This window comes from Melitaea cinxia, chromosome 22 (genome assembly GCF_905220565.1).
Source record: "Melitaea cinxia chromosome 22, ilMelCinx1.1, whole genome shotgun sequence".
Lineage (NCBI taxonomy): Eukaryota > Metazoa > Arthropoda > Insecta > Lepidoptera > Nymphalidae > Melitaea > Melitaea cinxia.
The window spans coordinates 3879643-3892527 of record NC_059415.1 but is presented as its reverse complement, the minus strand read 5'-3'; the positions used below and the strand labels follow the sequence as shown (position 1 = coordinate 3892527).

Below are 12885 nucleotides of genomic sequence, written 5' to 3'. Positions count from 1 at the left end.
CATATCGACTGGCGATATATCCTGGTACTGAGATGTATGTACGACGCAACGACGATGACCGTTCATGTCCAGGACCAGAGAACAAGACCTATTTCTCTGCGGCGTGGGGTAAGACAGCAAGATGTAATATCACCGAAACTGTTTACCACTGCGCTGGAGGATATCTTTAAGACCTTGAACAAGGCATCAATGTCAACGGTGAATACATCTCACCTTCATTTCGCCGACGATATCGTCATCTTTGCGGACACGTTAGATGAGTTAGGCCAAATGCTAGCCGGTCTAAACGAGTCCTCCCGACGTGTCGTTCTCTGTATGAACTTGGACAAAACGAAAGTTATGTCTAACAACCAAGTCATACCGAGACAGGTATCGGTCGATGGTACCCTTCTCTAAGTTGTTCAGGATTATATTTACTTAGGCCATACTATCCAACTAGGCCGCAACAACTTTGAGAAGGAGGCCGATAGGAGAATTCGGTGGGGCTGGGCGGCATTTGGCAGGCTTCGTCGAGTCTTCACTTCGAAGATTCCGCAATGCTTGAAGACAAAAATCTTCGAGCAATACGTCCTGCCTGTGTTAACATTACCGAGCCGAGACATGGACACTGACGAAGGGACTGGTCCACAAACATAAAGTCCCTCAACGTGCAATGGAACTGGCCATGCTTGGGGTTTCCCTCAAAGATAGGATTAGAAACGAGACTACCGCGAGAGAACGAAAGTAACCGATGTAGCCCACAGAATTAGCAAGTTGAAGTGGCAGTGGGCTGGTCATCTGTGGCGCAGGACCGGTGGCTGTTGGAGCAGACGCGTCCTGGAGAAGAGATCGCGTCTTGGCAAACACAGTGTGTGACGTCCTCTGGCCCGTTGGACCGACGATCTACCTAAGATTGCCGGTGTAAGCTGGATGAGGATTGCGGAAAACCGGGATGTCTAGCGCGAACTTGGGGAGGCCTATGTCCAGCAGTGCATTGCAATAGGCTGAACTGACTGACAAATATTTGGTTTATTATTGCAGTCAGAGTCAGAAGAACTTTGATTTTCAAACATAAAATTTCTTCTGTTGACAGGCTTATTAAACAACGTATTAAAATCTACAGTGCATCGTCGTCACTCAGGTCGACGTCACTTAGATCTGTGTATTGTACTGGAGAAATATTGTAAATGGCCACACTATTGTAATTTCGTCGCTCTCTCAGCTGAATTTGCTCATATTTTGCTCAGTATTTTGTGGTGAATTGGTGTAAGACGTCTTTTCTTCACAATCCGTTGTAAAGTTTTGTGGGGCAGGGTTTTGGGTAGGCATTGAACTATTGGAGCTTGAAAAACTGGATGAAGATGAGCTAGAAGAGCTTGACGATGATGAGCTAGATGAATCGGAACTAGATTAAGATGATCTTGAAGACGAACTAGAGGACTGTAAATGGCTAGTATTATTTAGGTGTCATTTTTCTCGTCAACTCATAAGTGACAGTAAAATATTGCAGTTTGCTCTGCAGTTACATTTTTGGCCTCTGGAGATATATGTATTTTGTTGATTTTCCTCTTCAACCTGCATAACTTCTTTAGTCTAAAATAACAATAATTCATAACACTGTAGTATATTTTAAGGATGAATAATAATCATAATTATTTAACGTCAAAATAGCAGCATTGTTGAATGACAATGATCTATTCAGTCGTTTTGCCATAAAAGAGTAACAATCATCCATCCATACGTCATCCTCATAAACTTTCACATTAATTACAGTAATCAGATGAAAAAAAATTATAACTTATTACACTATTATTATATTACTTAAAAAGCCGACCGGTGGCGGGATAACCATCCAACTGCTGGCTTTGAAATACACAGGCCGAAGACGGGCAGCAGCGTCTTCGGAGTGACAAAGCCATCCCTGCGGTCACCAACCCGCCTGCCCAGCGTGGTGACTATGGGCAAAACACATAAGTTCACGCTATTTTTGGCGAAAGCTTATGGAGGCCTATGTCCAGCAGTGGACTGTATAGGTTGTAATGAATGATACACTATTATGTTTATCTTATAACTTTTACGCTCGATACGCTGAAACTTAACAAAAATTGTGAGCTCTAAGACGACTCCGTTTTCAAAACCTATACAAATAAGCACAACAGTTACAAGTTATTCTTAACTTTTACACGAAAAGGGAATTAATGTTGAAAGTTTTTACTTATCTTTCGTCATTCTAAATAATAAAAAGAAGTAAACAAAAGTGACTTTTATAAATAGCCTTATTTATTACAATAAAGTGATACTTAACCAATTACTCCAACAACTAAGGCTTATATTTCAATATAAAACTGAAGTGTTAGGCGTTAACTTTGTAAAATTTGTCAATTTTTAAAACAAAACCGAAGTAAATCCAAATGTTACACATCATTATCAAATGCGTTTTCTGAGAGAATGAAGTATAACAAAAATCATCTTTTTATTTTAAATCCCTTTTAATCTAATATCGAATTATTTGATGTTACTCAAAACGGCAGCACTTTAATCTCCGTTCACTGCCGGTGCATCTCTGAATCACGCCACTTTATAAGAACTGACTTGTCAGTTCCAGTTCATAGAAAAGAGAGCAACAGTCGCGTATCTCTCTGTATCTTATAGTTAAAACGCCGGAGTCGAAGTCTACCTATTCTTTACGCGACGAAGACGGGTTTTCTTGTAAAATCTCCAAATCCACAAATTTTGAGTTACATCTTTGTTTTATTAAAGGTGCGAAATGTGCTAACAGAAGGATTTAATCGGTCAAGTACTTCTTTACGAACGCTTGATTTGGGGAGTAAGCTGGTGAATGCGTGACGAGAGCGTAACGAAAAGGAAGGGTGAAGCGAACGGAAGTTGAGAGGGAGATAGGTATCAGTTAGAGAAGATAGAAAGTTTTACTTCAGTCGTGTGGTCTGAAGCACACTTGTTGTTTTTTTTTTTTTTTTGTTAAATCTGACAGTCTGTTTACTTTTTCTTCTTTAGATTTATATGATGATATTGATGGCTTTCAATAGTGCCAAAGGAGCACAGATGATTTCACCAATGTTATGTAGTATAGGGAAAATGTATATGTTTATCAAACAAGGTTTTATAATTAAACTTACTAAATAACGATAATCTAATACTACTAAACGAGCAATTCTTGTATAAACAGCTCCAACGATTTTCATGAAATTTACTATGCAGGAGATTTCGGAAGAGGTAAATAAATCAAGCTAGGATTCATTTTTAGAAAATATCGTTTTATCCCAGTTTTTAAACAGTGAAAAAATGGCTACAATATTGTTAGAATACGAAGGTAAATTTCGCACTTGTCAATTAAGTTGTAATAGCAGCTTAGGTGGAAAATCGGCCGGTTGCGATCGACCGAAAAGACCACGGTTAAAATCCTTAAATTTCCAGATCGATAATTATTTTTTGTTTTTTTTTCTAACTGCACTCGTTATTTTTTATTTAAATAGCCAGTTCTTATATTTTATTATTATGTCGGTAAACTCGAAAAATATTATTCATATTTTATCATTATTATTTTTTAATTATTTTTTTATTTTTTATATGTTTTGTTATTGTCGGTAAAAAAATACTATTCATATTTTATAAATATGTAATTCGTATTTTAATATGATTTCCAAAAAACACGATTTACTAAAAATACCGAGCTAAGCTCGGTCACCTACCTAGCTACACTAATGTTAAAATATTAATAATGAAATCTTTTAACAAGGATACAAGGAATTGTTTTATGATTTGAGTGAAAATACTTATGTAACAATATTACAAGTGTCAATATATTTTATACATATATTCGGTACTAAAGAACTGATGAATTGAATATTTTTCTCGAACTCGATCTTAAAACTCAAAGTTAATAGGTGTCGAGTCGTTGGTATTGTAACTTGTGCAATATATTCAAGGTAAAATAAGTAGTAAATCAATGTAACACAACGCAATAACCTATTGTATTAAACATAATGATATGCAGCATTTGAAAAATAATTATGTGGTGCTTATTATTTAAAACTAAAACGAATTACATCCAAGGGCCATCAAGGGGATGAATTAAAAACAAAGATCATCAAGAAAATTTTGTTCTCAGTTTTAAGTAAACAAGTAAACGAATAAACCTTGCGTCAGGATTAATTTATGATTCAAATATAAATTCTTACACTAAGACAATATCTGCACAGTCTGTAGTTCTGTACAAATATTTGTCATGCATGGTAATAGAATCCATATATATTATCACAACAGCCAGTTGTTGTGACTAATACGATAACTCAACTGAAAAGAGATATCTTTCATAGCCTACAAGATAATATAACAAGTTTACTGTGAAGTATTTGATAGAAACATTTTCAAATTTTATATAAATAACAATATTTTTATTGAAATACGATTCTTTCTGAGAAAAAATCGTTAAATCACACCTTTCTAACAACCACTAATATATTAAAATGATTGATATTCACCTAATAATTACTTGTCTCTTTAAATTAGTATTTTAACTATTGGCGTCTATTTTCTTTTAGCTAGGTATTCATATTTAAAGGACTGACACAAAAGTCTTCTTTCTTATTTCTCATTATTACTATACAGTAAATATAATTAATTATTTATTTATTAATAAATAAGATGTGGTTTTTTTTATTGTTTCCTATAAAGTGATAATTGTCATTACATTTACCATATAACTTTAGACGGGTGACATATACTTTTTCATATCTATACAATCAACTATATTTCCCAGTAAATATCCTAAGTCAAAATGAAAATACACAAAAGATGTAAGGTAATAATTCCCGGTAACTTGTTGTGCGCAGTTGAACATCCCTCACACCCCTGCCCCACTTGTTGCTTCAACTCGAGACTTATTATTGCAGCGACGGGACGCTGCACAGATAAAAAATATCCGTTCATGTGCCTTTTCTTTTTTTAATTACGCCTGCCTATACTCAAGAGATTGAGGTTTAGATCGCGTCTAGTTTTATTATTATTTGCTAATGACAGCCTCAAACTTTTTAAAAACAGTTTAATTTTTTTTATTATTTGAAAAGCTTTTTATTGAAAAAAATTAAAATAAATATAAAAATATTTGAGTATTTAATACACAAATTTCGAAGCTACATAATGAATTATTTATTATATAGCGTCGCTTTAAATGTAATTTATTATATTTTAAAGCTACATTACGATTAAAACCGGTAATTGTTTGTAAAATAATTTAGAATAACATATTATTAAAAACAGACATATCTAGGTAAAAATTTTATAGATTGTAGTTATACACGTATAAAACCTTTTTCACATGACGGATGATTAAAGTGTCTACGGCTCCATGCATCAAGCATAACGCAACTTGTTGCATAGAAAAGAAAAAGTTACAGTGTACCTTTGATTAATATTTATTGGAAGTGACTTTAGCGTTTGTTGCATTAAATAGGTATATTTACTCATATAATTTCGATAATTTTCGTATATTCAAAATGTAGACATACTTACTACAATTTACGTTATAGTACATTATTATTTATATACAGTAAATAAATTACTTATTTTTTCTTTTATCATTGTAAAGGTATATATATTTATATACCACCTAAGGCACTTATGAATTTTATCACTAATACTAGTGTCAATATCGACCCATATATATCAAAAAGTGCTAATGATGTTCCATTAAGACTTACAGTATCTGTTGGAAGGCTATATTTTTAATCGTATTAGGCATAGACCATTTTGAATTTCCACCGAGTTTTTTTTTAACCGACTTCCAAAAAAGGAGGAGGTTCTCAATTCGACTGTATTTTTTTTTTTTTTTTTTTTTATGTATGTTACATCAGAACTTTTGACCGGGTGGACCGATTTCGACAAATTTTCTTTTAATCGAAAGGTGGTGTGTGCCAATTGGTCCCATTTAAATTTATTTGAGATCTAACAACTACTTTTCGAGTTATATCTAATAATGCATTTTTACTTGACGCTTTTTTCGTCGACCTACGTTGTATTATACCGCGTAACTTTCTACTGGATGTACCGATTTTGATAATTCTTTTTTTGTTAGAAAGGGGATATCCTTAGTTTGGTACCGTGATAAGGAAACCAGGATCTGATGATGAGATCCCAGAGAAATCGAGGGAAACTCTCGAAAATCCGTAATAACTTTTTACTGGGTGTACCGATTTTGATAATTTTTAATTTAATCGAAAGCTGATGTTTATCATGTGGTCACATATAAATTTTATCGAGATCTGATAACCACTTTTTGAGTAATCTTTGATAACGCGTAGTTGCTTGACTATTTTTTCGTCGATCTACGTTGTATTACTTGTCAATGTAATTGAAGTTGGTTTTTTTTTCGTTTGCGAGCAAACACAATTATTTTATATTATCCGCTAAAGCAACAATTAATTTTTTTTAATTAATTTAATAAATACGTTCTTAAATATTCTTAGATATCTACAAGTATTTATAGTCTTTTAGATCAATTAACTTTTACTTTGCTTATTTTACGTACGTAATAGTAGAACTTTCTTGTTTGATTTATTACTACACAAAAAATAAATTAATAAATTATTAATTTCAATATTACATTAAGTCAACAATATGCCATTTCTCATTACATCTGTTCCGTGTCTTTCCGAACAACCGAAAAAAGATGGCCGCAAACTGATTTATACCCGTGAACGATACAGGACGCCCGCACTAAGAGACATTGTAATCCACGTACTTTTAAAAGCTCAGATTAAAAACTACCAACAGATCGTACAGTACATTTATCTTTCGGTTCCGTTTTTTATGGTGAGCGTTTTTCGCATTTAGTTTTTTCCGAATTCTTGGTAAATTTTGTTAGGATTGGTTGATATTATGACATCACATTGTTTTAAGTATGTTACAACATAATTACGACATCTTTAATTAAATTGTAATTACGAATTAAAAGTGTAGAGTTATAGACAAATGAAACCTGGATTTGTCTAATATAGAATGAATACGTGTACCTAGATAAACTACCTATTAGTATTAAGTTTCGCACTATTACCCTTTTTATACCTGTTGTACCTACTCGTAGTATGTACTGTGTACCTAATTATCATTACATAACAAATAAAAAAGTCACGATGTATGTTTTAGTTAAAATACTAATTTTACAAACACGTAATTTTTTGATTAGGTTATTTATATCGTATCTGTATTTATATAATTCATTTTATAATAATAAACTTTTCGAATGTTTAGTTTAATTCGTAATTATCTTCAAATCCTTATTTATTTTTGTACTTGTGTCTCTCTATTTCTATGTCAATTACTTTTAAACAAATACACACTGTATGGTATGTACTTGAAATAATATTTAAAAAAAATTCATTGTAATAAGGATTAATTCATTCATTTTCTGTTATATTGTCTATACCTAAATTAAAATGAAAATATGTAATTTTCTTAATCTCATTTTACATCAATACTTCTTATTTTTAGTTTAATTTATAAGCGGTCTTCAAAAAAACGAAATACGATCAGAAGCTGCTTAAAATCTGATAATTGTGTTTGATAGCAAACGAAAAAACCGAATTCAATTACATCCACAAGTAATACATCGTAAGTAGACGAAAAAATTTAACAAACGCACTAGCCGTCATTACGATTTTCGAAGGTTCCCTTCAATTTCTCTGGGATGCCATCATCAGATCCTGGTTTCCTTATCATGGTACCGCCCTTGAGATATCTCCTATCCAAAAAAAAAGAATTATCAAAATCCGTTCATAAACGACGAAGTTATCCGCGAACATACATAAAAAAACATATATATGGTCGAATTGAGAAACCTCCTTCTTTTTTGAAGTTGGTAAAAAAATATAAAGCATTAATTCCAAATTAGAACAGTTTACAAGGAAAGTTAAGTGTCATCAGTCCCTGTGCATTATTTTTTTACTTCACAATTCTGTATTAAATTACTCTGAGTCTGGTGTACAATAAAGGAATACGTAAATAAATAAGTCTCAATGTTGAGCTCAACGTTTGTAATTAAATTTTGTATGTAAAATTTTAGAAAAATATTTAAAAAAAAAAATTTGAAATTTGAAAATTTGTTATAGAAAAAAAACTCAATTATTCGATATATACCTGTAATTAGTCTTCTTTGCGTAAAGAAAATAGTGACGTCTGTCTGAAGAGCTTACTTCAACTAGTCAATTCGAACTCGACGTTCTAATTTACTACGATTTAATTGGTCAAAGGGCGTGACGATGCTTAATGACAGCGATGAGTCACTATTTTCTTAACTCTATGATCATATCTAGTTCATTTTAAATAAAGAAAATATGTAAAACCCGCCTGCCCAGCGTGGTGACTATGGGCAACACACATGAGTTCACGCATTTTTGGCGCGAACTTGTGGAGGCTTATGTCCAGCAGTGGACTGCAATAGGCTGAAATGATGATGATGATGATGAATGATGATGTAAAAACCTGATTTATTCGATGAACTTTCTAAATTACTGAGAAAAATTTGTTCCACGCGCTATATTATTAGTAGGTACTTAATCAATCCTATCTAAAAACCAATGTTAATTGACATTTTTAGGCATAAATGCCGGAATTTTTATTTTTAAAAGTTTTGGAACGAATTATTTACTCTAGTTTAGACCATATTTAACTTTTATACATTTTCTAACTGAGCAGCAATATGGTTTTAGGACAGGTTTCAGTACATTAGCTGCTACAGTCGATTTTATTACTAATATTAAAACGAGTACAGATCAAGGAAAGGTCGTTCTGGGCATATTTACAGATCTTTAGAAAGCCTTCGATACTGTCAATCATGAGTAACTTATTAAAAAAATTGAAAATATTGGTATTATTGGTTCGGCTCTGGATATGCTCAAATCTTACTGCAACAAAATAAAATTGGTGAGTAAAAGAGTAACCGCATAATAATCTCTTGCTTTGTCTTTGCTTTCCTCAGGGGTCGATTCTTGAGCCGTTACTTTTCTTGATATACATAAATAGCATATCTCATATAAAACTTAACGGTCAACTTACTTTACATGCGGACGATACGTGTTTATTTTACCATGGTAGCTGTATTCATGACATCATTAAACTAGCCCAGGAAGATCTCAATCTGCTGTTAATTGGTTTCAATCTAATTTACTCACCACAAATGTATCTAAAACCTGCTATTGCATATTTAAAGCTAAAAATAAAATTAAACCAACCTTCAATAAACTAAAAATAGACAGTCAACGTTTGAACGAAAAAAAAAACTCAGAAACGCACCTCGGTCTTAGAATCGACAAAAACTTAAATGGGAAATACAGACACGCTTTAGCCTGTAATATCCCACTACTGGGCATAGGCCTCTTTCCTCATGTTGGAGAAGGATCAGATACAAATAAATTATACAAAAATATACAAAGATCTCATCTTTTTTGGGAGCAATAAGACATAGTATAGGATGCTTACCACGGGAAATTCGTCTTATGATCTACAATTTGTACGTAAAATCACATCTCTCCTACCTGATTGAATTATGGGGATGTGCACTCAAAACTAGACTTAAAGAATTGCAAATACTTCAGAATAAAATCGTAAAGGTTCTCTTCAACTACGATTTCATGACAAGCACTGATATAATCTATAAGGAAACAAACATAATGAATATCTACCAATTATATCATTTCAATACTGTTGTCTTTATTTATAAAATCCTTACTAAAAAAACTTACACTCAAATGAAAATTATCAGACACAACGAAATGCTAAGATACTCACTCAGACAACACAATAAGTTAGTCACACCTAAAACTAGAACTAATTATGGAAAAAGAGCAATAACATTTGAAGGAGCACAGCTATTCAACAACTTGCCAGATCATGTAAAGGTCGCAGACTCGATCATTGTTTTCAAACGGAGACTTAAACAATACATCACACAAAACGATATGGTTTGACTACGAATTTCTTTTATCATCGTTTTATTTTTATTTTTTTCTCTTAATTCTCCTTTTAAAATTTTTTCACGCGTTGGTTGCACGATTCACAAAAATCACAGACCAGGTGTGCCACCTACATACTGGACTGTAACTAAATCTGTCATATAGTGTTGTTATTTCTCATGCAAATGACTGTATGGTTCAAAATGAGAAAAGAAAGATATTTTACCTTATTTTGTTCAAACTTTTTATTTTATTTAATTTGTTGGCAATTTTTCTTTAATGGCCAATGGAGTCTAAATAAAAAGAATTAATAAAAAAAAAAATCTTACAAAATGAATTTACGCGTTTTTAGCAACAATAATTTATTTCAAACTACGTCATTCGAACTTCTAAATTAAAAACGTGTTAGTTATAAAAATATTTTTATACTATTATACAAGAGATTTCTGAACGGTTCGGAAACTCTAAAATTAGCTTGACAATACGCACACTCATAAAAGACTTGGGATTGACGTCAGAGAACCCGCAGGTGACTAGCTTGCAGGGTTTCTGGGCTCTGAAATGTTTAATGTAGAGTAGGTACATTGAAATTGATTACAAGTCTTACAAACTGTTAAATATTGATTTCGATCTATTCCGTTTATACATATTTTCATATTAGTATATTTTAATTAAATATTTACCTTTATTGTATGATCCTTAAATATTTTCTCGACTTAGGATTTAAGTGGTACCATTTACAATTGTATACTGCGTCACTTACTTCCGTACTAGTAGTCTCTTTCAGTCAGTAAGGGCGAGTCTTTTATAAATATTCAAGCTATAGGTATATCCTATTAACTTTACTCTATTAGAAATCTTTATTAGATATTTGTAGTTTTCAAGTGCATGTAATTATTTAAACAGTAATTAAACACAAACAAAGAATTTTAAAATTTTGACTGCCTGTCTCTGGAACGCCTAAAGTAAGATAGATGGAGTCACATGGCAACATATACTTTTTATCCCATAATTTCCACGGGATCAGGATCACGCCATTAAAAAAATAATGAGTATCTAGCTAGAATCTTCCACGCGAACGAAATCACGGGCACAGCTAGTATTATAATAAAACTAATTGCAGGTATAGGTGTCTAATGATTATTCCATAAATATTCCAATGTGACTGACAATCCAAAAAATACAGACCTGTTACTTTCCAAATAACTTGAAGCTTGAAATTTAAAGAAATCTGACAGCACAGATCATTTTAAGCTGGTTAACTTGATTTATCTTTTGAAAGAAAGTAATTACAATACTAAACAAAGTAGCGGGTATAGCTAACAACACTAGGTGTATATTGATATGAAATAGTATACATTGCATAATAAAATACAGATTTCAATAGCATGTTACCAAAAAAGCAAAGCAGGTATATGTGCAAGCTCGCAGTCAGGAAAACAAGAAATATGACAGTGTATGAAATTCCCTACCGTCTGGATGTCAGTCCGTCAGTCAGTCAGTCAGTCAGTTCAGCCTATTGCAGTCCACTGCTGAACATAGGCCTCCCCAGGTTCGCGCCAGACATCCCGGTTTTCCGCATTCCTCATCCAGCCTACACCGGCAATCTCACGTAGATCGTCGGTCCAATGGGCCGGAGGACGTCCCACACTACGTTTGCCAAGACGCGGTCTCCACTCCAGGACCCATCTGCTCCAACGGCCATCGGTCCTACGACACGGATGACCAGCCCACTGCCGCCACTTCAAGTTGCTAATTCTGTGGGCTATGATGGTTACTTTCGTTCTCTCGCGGATAGTCTCATTTCTAATCTCTCTCATTTTCTAAATGTAAAAAAAGATTATTAAATACGTTTAAAATCTAGCTTAAAATTCTTAGTTTGTATTTTAATAAGAAAACGATACAAAAAGAAGTCAAAAGTAGTAGGCGTTCGTTAAGACTACCGAAAATCAGACGTAACAACAAGTTACGAAGTTTACATAAAATTTAAACTTAATAATAGGAACAGGAAAAATTGGAATTTCATAGAAAACAGATGTGAACTCTCTAATTTTTATGTGTACGAGGAAAGGCCAGTGAATGTGCAGTAAACGTCAGTGGACGGCAGAATTAGGGTAGGTTAAGTACCTTAACAGGCTTCCAGAGACAGTGTGGTGCTGTAAAAGCCGTGCTTGGGCTCGGCTTATTATAAGCTGAGTCTGAAATGGTATTGGTACCATTTGTATTGCCAACCGTCAACTATTCAGTTAGGGGTCTATTATAATAAAATCTTTTATCTTTATAATTAAAATGAATCTCCAAAACAAGTACCAACAGTACTGTCTCCAAAACTGTACACGCATAAACTCTGAATGAAAGCTCCAAATGGAAAGATTTTGTATTCGTTATTTTCAGGACCAGAACAGTACAGAAGAAAATAAAAAAATAGTCGATGTATTTTTGAATTACAATAAATAAATAAATATGGTGGTACGAAATTCACCCGGTCAGTTCGTAAAGTAATAATAATTACAGCATAGTTACCCAGTCAGCAGACGACGATGGCGCTTGCGACGAAGCTGCCCAGCACTTAATAAGTTAGAGAAAGTAACCTAACATTCCCGACAGTCTGTGAACAAACTCAGACATACGTAAAATACTTCATTTTTGTTGGTGCCATTTGATCAATTTAGTGAGCTCCTTTTCAAAATTGTTCCCATCACTTTCTGATAAATGATTCTTCGTTACAATTTTACTGATATGATGCTGCAACATACTTGACGTGAAGGTGAGTGCAGCAAATGAACATCATCCCTTATCTTATCTCTTTCCGTTTCTCTTTTGTCACCTCTGATAATATCGTCGTAGTGCAATAAAAATATTGCTTTTTACGAAACTAAAAGTGAAACGCGGTTCAAAGTACATCAATATAACGAATGATTTTGTTTGTATTCCCTTA

General features: G+C 33.2%; 1 pseudogene; it reads right to left on the bottom strand.

The window, feature by feature from the left end:
- Positions 1 to 7484: 7484 nt before the first annotated feature.
- Positions 7485 to 12166, bottom strand: LOC123664403 (annotated as a pseudogene).
- Positions 12167 to 12885: the final 719 nt, after the last annotated feature.